General features: G+C 50.0%; 1 protein-coding gene, 2 non-coding genes and 5 pseudogenes across 3 annotated transcripts in view; 7 read left to right on the top strand and 1 right to left on the bottom strand.

The window, feature by feature from the left end:
* Positions 1-12011, bottom strand: part of LOC142095485 (uncharacterized) — a 185296-nt gene that overhangs the window by 139429 nt on the left and 33856 nt on the right. The window lies entirely within an intron of this gene.
* LOC142095903 (U2 spliceosomal RNA) lies at positions 174-406 on the top strand (annotated as a pseudogene).
* Positions 1226-1416, top strand: LOC142095847 (U2 spliceosomal RNA). The gene has a single exon (XR_012678020.1). It is a non-coding gene; the product is annotated as a U2 spliceosomal RNA (small nuclear RNA).
* On the top strand, positions 1953-2193 carry LOC142095925 (U2 spliceosomal RNA; annotated as a pseudogene).
* LOC142095904 (U2 spliceosomal RNA) lies at positions 3708-3917 on the top strand (annotated as a pseudogene).
* On the top strand, positions 4737-4927 carry LOC142095774 (U2 spliceosomal RNA). The gene has a single exon (XR_012677954.1). It is a non-coding gene; the product is annotated as a U2 spliceosomal RNA (small nuclear RNA).
* LOC142095961 (U2 spliceosomal RNA) lies at positions 5747-5903 on the top strand (annotated as a pseudogene).
* LOC142095858 (U2 spliceosomal RNA) lies at positions 11557-11729 on the top strand (annotated as a pseudogene).

Here is a 12011-nt window from a genome sequence, read left to right as displayed (position 1 = left end):
TCGGCGGATCCCAGGGGCTAAGAGGCTCCCCTAGCTTTGCGGCGAAGGGAGTCAGACGACCCCGGCCCCTAAGTGACCTTTTTGGTTCTGGGGGTCGAGGACCAGGGTCCTTCCTCTCCGGAGGGAGGACCACGCACCGAAAACTCTTGTGCATGTTTTTTGGGTATTTACTCATTTTTTTTCGTGCACAAGGGACGAGCTCAAGGCTTTAAATAAAAAAAAAAAAAAAAAAAAAAAAAAAAAAAAAAAAAAATCTGTTCTTATCAGTTTAATATCTGATACGCCCCCTATCTGGGGGCCATATATTAAATGGATTTTTAGAACAGGGAGATGGAAGAAGAGCTTGCTCTGTCCACTCCACGCATTGACCTGGTATTGCAGTACTTCCAGGACCGGTGCACTTCTCTTATCCAGTTATCAAAAAATAGAATCATGTCTCTTTTCAGCAACAAAAAAACATAAGAACAGATTTTTGTCTCCTGTGTCTTATTTCGTGTCAATTTATTGTGTCTTTTTGTTGTTTTGTTTCTTATCTCTTTTAGCAAACAAGCATTTGCAGATAAGAAGACCCTTTTCTTTGTCCAAAAGGATTACTGAATTGATCCAATTATTCCTTTAATGGAGCAACTTGTGATTTGCAAATTCAATTGGATCTCCGAATGAATGAAACTATTAATCTGACGTAGTGTGTCTCCCTCTTGTGGACCCAGTGACATAATAAAGGCAAGTGAGGATTATGACACACACCTTTTAGAACCCTGCTGCTGTTGCAGCATGCAGCTTCCTTTTCTATTTACTTGCCGGTGGCCCGAGAAACAATTGTGATGCACCTTGAAGTGCTGTTTCTGTGACATGCTGTGAATATTCCGAAAGAAGCTGGGCAGACAGTGTGATTAATTGCCTGGGGAGACGAGGACGGAACGGCAGGCCGACTAATCAGCGGGCGTCGTTGCACTTATGGTCAAGGGGAGGAGTTAATGCAAATTTTGCAGGCATCTCGTTTGAAAAGTCCTCGGCTCATGTGCGTGCCTTTGCAGACAGAGAGGTGTAAAGAGGGTCCCAGTGAAGGTGTCAGGCTTTTCAGGCTAGTCGGGCCTAGAATGTGCAGCAATGGAGTGTTGTGGGCCGCCGCTGAAGAAAGTATACGGCGTGTGGCGTGGCTGTCTCCTACAGTTGTCAGGCCTAGCCTGAGAAGCGGGCGCTTTCCTGGGTCCCTTTTCAGGTTATCGCTTCTCGGCCTTTTGGCTAAGATCAAGTGTAGTATCTGTTCTTATCAGTTTAATATCTGATACGCCCCCTATCTGGGGGCCATATATTAAATGGATTTTTAGAACAGGGAGATGGAAGAAGAGCTTGCTCTGTCCACTCCACGCATTGACCTGGTATTGCAGTACTTCCAGGACCTTTTTATACCCGGCCCAGGGTGAAGCTCCGGCGGATCTCAGGGGCAAAATGGGTCCCCTAGTGTGGCAGGCCAAGGGGGCCCATACTAGCCCAGCCACCCGGCTGGGGCCGTACCCACTCGGCTTGAGTCCTGGGTGAAGCTCCGGCAGATCCCAGGGACTAATGGGGCCCTCCTAGCTTTGCGGCGACGAGGGTCCAACCCTGCCCAGCCACCCGGCTGGGGCCGTACCCACTCGGCTTGAGTCCTGGGTGAAGCTCCGGCAGATCCCAGGGACTAATGGGGCCCTCCTAGCTTCGCGGCGACGAGGGTCCAACCCCGCCCAGCCACCCGGCTGGGGCCGTACCCAATCGGCACACCGAGCACTGGGTGAAGCTTCGGCGGATCCCAGGGGCTAAGAGGCTCCCCTAGCTTTGCGGCGAAGGGAGTCAGACGACCCCGGCCCCTAAGTGACCTTTTTGGTTCTGGGGGTTGAGGACCAGGGTCCTTCCTCTCCGGAGGGAGGACCACGCACCGAAAACTCTTGTGCATGTTTTTTGGGTATTTACTCATTTTTTTCGTGCACAAGGGACGAGCTCAAGGCTTTAAATAAAAAAAAAAAAAAAAAAAAAAAAAAAAAAAAAAAAAAAAAAAAAAAATCTGTTCTTATCAGTTTAATATCTGATACGCCCCCTATCTGGGGGCCATATATTAAATGGATTTTTAGAACAGGGAGATGGAAGAAGAGCTTGCTCTGTCCACTCCACGCATTGACCTGGTATTGCAGTACTTCCAGGACCGGTGCACTTCTCTTATCCAGTTATCAAAAAATAGAATCATGTCTCTTTTCAGCAACAAAAAAACATAAGAACAGATTTTTGTCTCCTGTGTCTTATTTCGTGTCAATTTATTGTGTCTTTTTGTTGTTTTGTTTCTTATCTCTTTTAGCAAACAAGCATTTGCAGATAAGAAGACCCTTTTCTTTGTCCAAAAGGATTACTGAATTGATCCAATTATTCCTTTAATGGAGCAACTTGTGATTTGCAAATTCAATTGGATCTCCGAATGAATGAAACTATTAATCTGACGTAGTGTGTCTCCCTCTTGTGGACCCAGTGACATAATAAAGGCAAGTGAGGATTATGACACACACCTTTTAGAACCCTGCTGCTGTTGCAGCATGCAGCTTCCTTTTCTATTTACTTGCCGGTGGCCCGAGAAACAATTGTGATGCACCTTGAAGTGCTGTTTCTGTGACATGCTGTGAATATTCCGAAAGAAGCTGGGCAGACAGTGTGATTAATTGCCTGGGGAGACGAGGACGGAACGGCAGGCCGACTAATCAGCGGGCGTCGTTGCACTTATGGTCAAGGGGAGGAGTTAATGCAAATTTTGCAGGCATCTCGTTTGAAAAGTCCTCGGCTCATGTGCGTGCCTTTGCAGACAGAGAGGTGTAAAGAGGGTCCCAGTGAAGGTGTCAGGCTTTTCAGGCTAGTCGGGCCTAGAATGTGCAGCAATGGAGTGTTGTGGGCCGCCGCTGAAGAAAGTATACGGCGTGTGGCGTGGCTGTCTCCTACAGTTGTCAGGCCTAGCCTGAGAAGCGGGCGCTTTCCTGGGTCCCTTTTCAGGTTATCGCTTCTCGGCCTTTTGGCTAAGATCAAGTGCAGTTGTGGCAGATCAGCACTTGCCTCTTTAACTAGAGGGCTGGAATGCAGCTTTGAAAGGCTGGGACAAATGTGCATCCGGACTGGAAACCCGGGGGGCCATAAATCACGGGTCAAGAGACCTTAATATAGATACAACGTGATTCTGTTGGCACCCACGCACTTTTGACCTCTTTCTCCTAAGCAATGCTATATTCTTTGCCCGGACCTTTTTGGCTGGGCAAGAAAATTTTTATACCCGGCCCAGGGTGAAGCTCCGGCGGATCTCAGGGGCAAAATGGGTCCCCTAGTGTGGCAGGCCAAGGGGGCCCATACTAGCCCAGCCACCCGGCTGGGGCCGTACCCACTCGGCTTGAGTCCTGGGTGAAGCTCCGGCAGATCCCAGGGACTAATGGGGCCCTCCTAGCTTTGCGGCGACGAGGGTCCAACCCTGCCCAGCCACCCGGCTGGGGCCGTACCCAATCGGCACACCGAGCACTGGGTGAAGCTTCGGCGGATCCCAGGGGCTAAGAGGCTCCCCTAGCTTTGCGGCGAAGGGAGTCAGACGACCCCGGCCCCTAAGTGACCTTTTTGGTTCTGGGGGTCGAGGACCAGGGTCCTTCCTCTCCGGAGGGAGGACCACGCACCGAAAACTCTTGTGCATGTTTTTTGGGTATTTACTCATTTTTTTCGTGCACAAGGGACGAGCTCAAGGCTTTAAATAAAAAAAAAAAAAAAAATCTGTTCTTATCAGTTTAATATCTGATACGCCCCCTATCTGGGGGCCATATATTAAATGGATTTTTAGAACAGGGAGATGGAAGAAGAGCTTGCTCTGTCCACTCCACGCATTGACCTGGTATTGCAGTACTTCCAGGACCGGTGCACTTCTCTTATCCAGTTATCAAAAAATAGAATCATGTCTCTTTTCAGCAACAAAAAAACATAAGAACAGATTTTTGTCTCCTGTGTCTTATTTCGTGTCAATTTATTGTGTCTTTTTGTTGTTTTGTTTCTTATCTCTTTTAGCAAACAAGCATTTGCAGATAAGAAGACCCTTTTCTTTGTCCAAAAGGATTACTGAATTGATCCAATTATTCCTTTAATGGAGCAACTTGTGATTTGCAAATTCAATTGGATCTCCGAATGAATGAAACTATTAATCTGACGTAGTGTGTCTCCCTCTTGTGGACCCAGTGACATAATAAAGGCAAGTGAGGATTATGACACACACCTTTTAGAACCCTGCTGCTGTTGCAGCATGCAGCTTCCTTTTCTATTTACTTGCCGGTGGCCCGAGAAACAATTGTGATGCACCTTGAAGTGCTGTTTCTGTGACATGCTGTGAATATTCCGAAAGAAGCTGGGCAGACAGTGTGATTAATTGCCTGGGGAGACGAGGACGGAACGGCAGGCCGACTAATCAGCGGGCGTCGTTGCACTTATGGTCAAGGGGAGGAGTTAATGCAAATTTTGCAGGCATCTCGTTTGAAAAGTCCTCGGCTCATGTGCGTGCCTTTGCAGACAGAGAGGTGTAAAGAGGGTCCCAGTGAAGGTGTCAGGCTTTTCAGGCTAGTCGGGCCTAGAATGTGCAGCAATGGAGTGTTGTGGGCCGCCGCTGAAGAAAGTATACGGCGTGTGGCGTGGCTGTCTCCTACAGTTGTCAGGCCTAGCCTGAGAAGCGGGCGCTTTCCTGGGTCCCTTTTCAGGTTATCGCTTCTCGGCCTTTTGGCTAAGATCAAGTGTAGTATCTGTTCTTATCAGTTTAATATCTGATACGCCCCCTATCTGGGGGCCATATATTAAATGGATTTTTAGAACAGGGAGATGGAAGAAGAGCTTGCTCTGTCCACTCCACGCATTGACCTGGTATTGCAGTACTTCCAGGACCGGTGCACTTCTCTTATCCAGTTATCAAAAAATAGAATCATGTCTCTTTTCAGCAACAAAAAAACATAAGAACAGATTTTTGTCTCCTGTGTCTTATTTCGTGTCAATTTATTGTGTCTTTTTGTTGTTTTGTTTCTTATCTCTTTTAGCAAACAAGCATTTGCAGATAAGAAGACCCTTTTCTTTGTCCAAAAGGATTACTGAATTGATCCAATTATTCCTTTAATGGAGCAACTTGTGATTTGCAAATTCAATTGGATCTCCGAATGAATGAAACTATTAATCTGACGTAGTGTGTCTCCCTCTTGTGGACCCAGTGACATAATAAAGGCAAGTGAGGATTATGACACACACCTTTTAGAACCCTGCTGCTGTTGCAGCATGCAGCTTCCTTTTCTATTTACTTGCCGGTGGCCCGAGAAACAATTGTGATGCACCTTGAAGTGCTGTTTCTGTGACATGCTGTGAATATTCCGAAAGAAGCTGGGCAGACAGTGTGATTAATTGCCTGGGGAGACGAGGACGGAACGGCAGGCCGACTAATCAGCGGGCGTCGTTGCACTTATGGTCAAGGGGAGGAGTTAATGCAAATTTTGCAGGCATCTCGTTTGAAAAGTCCTCGGCTCATGTGCGTGCCTTTGCAGACAGAGAGGTGTAAAGAGGGTCCCAGTGAAGGTGTCAGGCTTTTCAGGCTAGTCGGGCCTAGAATGTGCAGCAATGGAGTGTTGTGGGCCGCCGCTGAAGAAAGTATACGGCGTGTGGCGTGGCTGTCTCCTACAGTTGTCAGGCCTAGCCTGAGAAGCGGGCGCTTTCCTGGGTCCCTTTTCAGGTTATCGCTTCTCGGCCTTTTGGCTAAGATCAAGTGTAGTATCTGTTCTTATCAGCTTACCAACTACCCGGTGGAGGTTATGCTGAGTGTGGCTCATCCGATAGCGCACTCTAACATTGGTGAGGGGCTGATGTAGACTCTGCTGCATGGTGCACTTGTCTCTCTCCTGCCCAAAACCCAGAGGACATACCTGAGTGTGGCTCATCCGATAGCACACTCTAACCCTGGTGAGGAACTGTTTGAGACTTGTGTTACCCGATCAAAGCCGGCCAGGAGCAAGAAGACCGACCCCGGGGAAGAAGCGCTGCCGACCCCCCCTGCCTGCCGGGAAGAAGACGCCGGGAGCACCTCCGGCTGAAGAAGCCCTCCTCTCCTCGGGCCCTGCTCCACTGGAAGAAGCGCCTCCTCTTCAGCGGAAGCCCCTGCTCCTCTCTACCCAGCGGGAGGACATCTGCACTGCTCCCTCCACCCCGGACGACCAGCCTCTCTACCCCAGGAAGAGCCAGGACGATGGCCTCAGCTACCCCAGCTCCTGCCTCCACCCCTGCTCCTGCCCCTGGGAAGAAGGGAGGAAAGAACACCGCCCCGAAGCCTCTCCCCGTGGCTGGAACCTCTGCCTCCACCGCCCCTCCTGCTGCCGGACAAGGCCAGCCCAGCCAGGACAACCCCCAGAAGACCCCCACTCTGGAACCCTGGATGAGGCAGACCGTGGTCCTGAAGCTGAAGGAAGTGGAAGGAAGGGTCCCAGACATGACGGCCGAGACCTTCGGCAAGAAGATGATCCTGGACCAGGGCTTCTCCAAGGCTGAAACCCTCAGCGTGCAGAATTACCTGAAAGGGATCTGGTACATCACCTTCGCCTCCATTGCCATCTGCAAGAGGTACTGGGAGGCAGTGAAGACTGCGAGACCGGAGTCTCCCTTCTCCCGCTTCGTGGGGAACTGCCCCATCCAGAGAGAGGAGAGAAGAGTCACGGTCTCCATGAGAAATCCTCACACCCCTGGTAAGGACATCGCTACCTTCCTGAGCCGCTTCTGCTCCGTGGTCAAGGACCCCTCCAAGATCCTGGATGTCAACGGCTTCTGGACAGGCAAGTGGTCCATTATCATCAGACTGAGGAAAGACAGCACGGCAACTGACGGACTCCAACACCTGCCATCAAGCTTTGCCCTGGGCGGCTCTGCCGGCCTCCTCCACTATGCCGATCAGCCGAGGAACTGCAGAAAATGCGGGGAAGCTGACCACATGGCGAGAAGCTGCAAGGTCTCAGCCTGCAGGAACTGCAAGGTGGCGGGGCACGAGTCCAAGGATTGCCCAAGAAAATTGTCCTGCAACCTCTGCGGCCTGGCCAGCCACATCTACAGGGACTGCCCCCAGAGGGCCAGATCCTACGCTGCAGCTGCCGGGATTGGACTGCCGGAAAGCGGACCTGCCCCGGCCCTGCAGCCCAAGCCAGCCCAGAGGAAGCAACAGAAGCCCACACCGCAGCCAAGAGCTGGTAAGATATCTCCCACCCCTGTTGTGACAGCACCCCCCTCCCTCCCCGCTGTCACAACACCCCCCCCCCCCTGCAGTAGCACTAACCCCCTCCACCGCTACTGCAGCTCCCCCCCTTTCCCTGGAGGATTTCCCCCCCCTCCTCCCTCTTGTGTCTGCAGGTGATGAGAACAAACAAAGAAGGAAGCGGAAAGAGCTGGACAGCCCAGCTGGCGACTCTGACCCTTCCAAGAAAAAGGCAATCGAGCTGGAAGAGGACCCTCTCCCGTCAGAGGGGGCCCTGGTAGAGATGGTGGATGAGCTGCTGGATTCTGAGCAGGAGGAGGAAGAATTCCTACAACTGCCCCAAATCTGCCTATTCGACCAGCTAGAGGAGAAAGGTCTGCTCCCACCCGAAGGGGACACGGGCAGACCGGACCAAGTCCCACCGGACAAGGAGGGTAACTGATGTATTGACTGTGCTAACTCTCTTTTTTCTCCCAACTAATGGCTAACTTTTCTCTTTTTACCATTAATGTGAGGAGTGTGAAGGATAAGATTAGACGTCAGTCTGTGTTTACCTTTCTTGACAGTCAGAAATGTGATGTTTACATGTTGCAGGAATGTTCTCTCCCTTTCTCTAGTTCCTACAGGCATCTGGGGAGGCAGTGGTCTCACGGGCCCTCCTATTGGTCTGGGGGGAGTGACTGTAAGTCTGCAGGGGTCGCCATTCTTATCAGGGGAAGCCTCTTCACATTAGATTCCGTTCAGGAGTTTGTCTGCGGCAGATTGCTTATCGTAGATGGCTCCTGGGCGGGTGAGCCTATCAGGCTTATCTGTGTGTATGCATCCCCGGGTAAGAATGAGCGTTTGGAGCTTTTCCAGACCCTGCGGGCCCAGCTCGCAACCACCAGGGCGGTAGTGATGGCTGGGGACTTTAACTGTCCTATAGAGGAAGATGGTAGGAGTTCTTGTACTAATGCTAAACTTGATGTTTCTTCCAGGTTGTTGCAGGAGATGGTAGCCGAAGCATCCTTGCGGGATGCAGTGGGATCTATGGGGGCCGGCTCTGTGAATTATACTTGGAGCCGCCCCGATGGCTCAGTGCGTTCCCGGATCGACTTTGTGTTTACATCGAGAGCGGTAAGACAAAACAGGCATGTCATGGTTCCCTGCTTTTTCTCTGATCATAGGGCCATTCTCTTTGAAGGTGTTCTGGGTCACGGGTTCCCTCCCGGCCCTGGCTCTTGGAAGCTGAACTGCGCTCTGCTGGGAAAGGAAGAGGTGATGGTTGAGCTGAGGGATGCCTATGTAATGTGGAAAAATGACAAAATGTATTTTGACTGTATGTCTAACTGGTGGGAGTATGTCAAGGGCAAGTTTCGCAGTTTCTTTCAGGCTAAAGGCCGCCAACAGGCGTGTGAGAGGAAGAGAAACTTCAGGAGACTTCAGCGTCAGCTGCAGTCCCTGCTGGATCTCCAACTATGCGGCTGGGATGTGAAGGATGATCTGGCTGAGGCCAAAGGGGGCCTGAAAAGGCACTTCGAGGAAGAGGCCAATCGCATCATCTTCCGTTCTAAGGTGGAGAATCTGGAGAAGGGTGAGAAATGTAATTCTTTCTTTTTCAGAAAACTTCACTCCGGCCACACGCCCCTGACTGAACTGCGGGACGAGTCTGGCACCCCCAGGAGGGGGAAGGAGGGCGTCATGGGGGTCGTCTCAGACTACTACGGCAAACTCTACTCCCCTAAGACTACAGACGACGACGCAGCTGAATCTTTCCTGTCAGGTATCACTAACCCTATTGATCCTACAGGTAGGGCAGCTATGGATGCCCCCCTCACCTTGGGGGAGCTGCACTCTGCCGCTAAATCCTTTAGGCCGGGCAGGACCCCGGGCAGTGATGGCCTCCCAGCCGAGCTCTATGTAGCGCTGTGGGACCTCATTGGCCCGGACCTGCTAGAGCTGTATGAGGAGATGGTGGTGGAGGGCAGGATGCCTCCTACTCTGAGAGAGGGCTTGATCACGATTTTGTACAAGCGCAAGGGAGAGAGATGTGACCTCAAAAATTGGAGGCCCATCTCCCTCCTGAACGTGGACTACAAGATTTTGGCCAAGGTACTAGCCAACAGGCTAAAGGTTGTCATTGGGCGAATTGTTCATCCTGATCAGACTTGTGGCATTCCTGGTAGAAGGATTGCAGACAGCCTTGCGCTGCTGAGGGACACGGTTCATTATATCAAAGACCGCCACGCACATGTGGCCCTGGTCAGTCTTGATCAGGAGAAGGCCTTTGATCGTGTCTCTCATGGTTTTATGCGTAAGGTTCTGTGCAGGTTTGGATTGGGTGATATGTTTTGTTCTTATGTTAACCTGATGTACCTTGATATTTACAGCTCGGTGTTGGTGAACGGCTGGAAGACTGACCCCTTCTCTGTACTGTCTGGGGTCAGACAAGGCTGCCCTCTTTCACCTCTCCTTTTTGTCTGTTGTATAGAGCTCTTCGCGATGTCCATCAGGCGAAACCCAGAGATCAGAGGGATCACCGCACCGGGTCCAGACCGACTAGAGGCCAAGTGTTCGCTCTACATGGACGACGTCACTGTCTTCTGCGCTGATCAGCGTTCGGTGGCAGCACTCGTCCAGACCTGCAACAACTTCGGCCAAGCTTCAGGGGCAAAAGTCAACTGCGGGAAGTCAGAGGCAATGCTGTTTGGTCAGTGGCACCTGTCATCCCCCGCTGCATTCCCCTTCACAATCAAGCCGGACTTCATCAAAATTCTTGGAGTTTGGTTCGGTGGAGAGGAGGCGGCCCTGAAGTGCTGGGAAGAGAGACTGGCAACAGTCCGGCAAAAGATTGGACTGTGGAGCCTCAGACTTCTTACCATCGAAGGGAAAGCACTGGTACTGCGCAACGAGATTCTTCCCGTTCTTCAGTACACGGCCCAAGCTTGGCCACCTCTTGCTGCCGTCTGTAAGACCATCACGAGGACAGTCTTTCACTTCATCTGGGGCTCCAAAATGGACAGAGTGAAGCGGTCAGTTATGTACAAGGAGCCCCACAAAGGTGGGAAAGGGATCCCGGATATCCCCACCATGCTGCGTGCCTTCTTTGTTTGCAACTGTATCCGCAGGACACTCCTTGAAAAGAACGTTTGCTCTGCTGGGAAGTCCATGTCACGCTTTTTCCTTCTTCCTCTTTGGAGGAAACTTGGTTGGGACAAGTGGGACAGCTCCTTCCCTTACAACTGGACTACACCTTGGTTTTACCTGGATGTTGGACAATTTGTGAGGGAGCACCATCTGGAGGGACTTAAACCAGACTTGTGGAAACCTAAAACTATCCACAAGCTCATCAGAGCTAAGGACATTATGGAGTCTGTTCCAGGGCTCCCTGTGGCCACGGCCAAACATGTTTGGGAGAATGTGGCCTCTAAGAGACTGACTAATGGACATAAAGACATTGCATGGATGGCCATTCAGGGGGGTTTGCCTCTCAGGACATTTATGCACTCCCGGAACCTGTGCAGATATGTTCACTGCCCCTTTTGTATTACCAAGAGGGAGACTGCTCAACATATCTTTTGGGACTGTCCCACTGCACAGGCATTGTTGGATGCCCTGGAACATGAACTTAAGGACAGTGTGCCCAGGACTTGCCTTTCATACCATTCGGTATTTTATGGATTATTTCCTGGGACTCACACCGTTGAGGCAATCCAGGAGGCCTGGCGCCTTATGAACTGTTTTAAGGACGCTATGTGGCTTGCCAGGAACCGCCTCATCTTGAAGCGGGAGAAGATGACCATCCAGGACTGTCGCAGGCTTATCCATAGCCTGTTAAGAGACTATAACACCCTTGACAGTCCTGAGGAAGATGAAGACGACGATTGATTGTAATTGATTGATTGTTGTCCCCTCTTCTCCTCCTCCCCATTGTGTCTATTTTCAATAAAAAACTTTGGTTTGTGCTCCCCTCCCTTTTCCCCCTCCAACCCACTCCCCTGCACAGCATGAAGTATTATTGAATGTCATGTCTATTTATGCACCCTTCCCTTTGTGTCTGTCCTCAATAAAAACTTTTTGCTCGTGACTCCATCACCCTACCCCTCTTACCTACCTCCCCCTCACATCCAATGTTATTTTATTGCACTGTAATACACTGTAAAGTTTGAATGGTTAGTGCAGTACTTGATGTATATAGTGTAGGATGTCATGTCTTGTACTTTATGCCCTGTATTGTACTAAAACGTATGCATGATCATGTCTTACGGTGTACTGCGTACACTTGAATGAAATGTATGAACTGTGTTTTTTGTACTTTATACAAAATAAAGCTACTTTTTCAATCAAAAAATCTGTTCTTATCAGTTTAATATCTGATACGCCCCCTATCTGGGGGCCATATATTAAATGGATTTTTAGAACAGGGAGATGGAAGAAGAGCTTGCTCTGTCCACTCCACGCATTGACCTGGTATTGCAGTACTTCCAGGACCGGTGCACTTCTCTTATCCAGTTATCAAAAAATAGAATCATGTCTCTTTTCAGCAACAAAAAAACATAAGAACAGATTTTTGTCTCCTGTGTCTTATTTCGTGTCAATTTATTGTGTCTTTTTGTTGTTTTGTTTCTTATCTCTTTTAGCAAACAAGCATTTGCAGATAAGAAGACCCTTTTCTTTGTCCAAAAGGATTACTGAATTGATCCAATTATTCCTTTAATGGAGCAACTTGTGATTTGCAAATTCAATTGGATCTCCGAATGAATGAAACTATTAATCTGACGTAGTG

Source organism: Mixophyes fleayi, chromosome 6, assembly GCF_038048845.1.
Source record: "Mixophyes fleayi isolate aMixFle1 chromosome 6, aMixFle1.hap1, whole genome shotgun sequence".
Taxonomy (NCBI): domain Eukaryota; kingdom Metazoa; phylum Chordata; class Amphibia; order Anura; family Limnodynastidae; genus Mixophyes; species Mixophyes fleayi.
This window is presented reverse-complemented; position numbering and strand designations above follow the sequence as displayed.